This window comes from Penaeus monodon, chromosome 29 (assembly GCF_015228065.2).
Source record: "Penaeus monodon isolate SGIC_2016 chromosome 29, NSTDA_Pmon_1, whole genome shotgun sequence".
In the NCBI taxonomy this organism is placed as follows: Eukaryota; Metazoa; Arthropoda; class Malacostraca; order Decapoda; family Penaeidae; genus Penaeus; species Penaeus monodon.
Genome location: NC_051414.1, coordinates 31,498,083 through 31,498,420, shown reverse-complemented (window position 1 = coordinate 31,498,420; position 338 = coordinate 31,498,083).

Genomic DNA, 338 nt, shown 5'->3' with positions numbered 1-338 from the left:
TCAGAATTATAAAGAATCATTAGTTTATTTCTGACAGAATTACAGGAGATGAGATTTTTCGAAGATCGTCGGGTCGTTTCCATATCAAGGTTTTCAACGCAGCAGAGAGGCAGAAATGTCGTTATCCGTAAAAGCCACCGCGATATCCTCCGTACCCATAACCTCCGTATCCATATCCACGACCCCCGTAACCACCATATCCACCATACCCGCCATATCCACCGTAACGCCGGTAGCCAGGGTCAGCCACAGGCTCAGGCTCAGGCATGGCGCTGCTCCAGTTAACCAGGCATGCCAGGGCCACCACCAGGACCACAATCATCGACAGCTGCAGACAA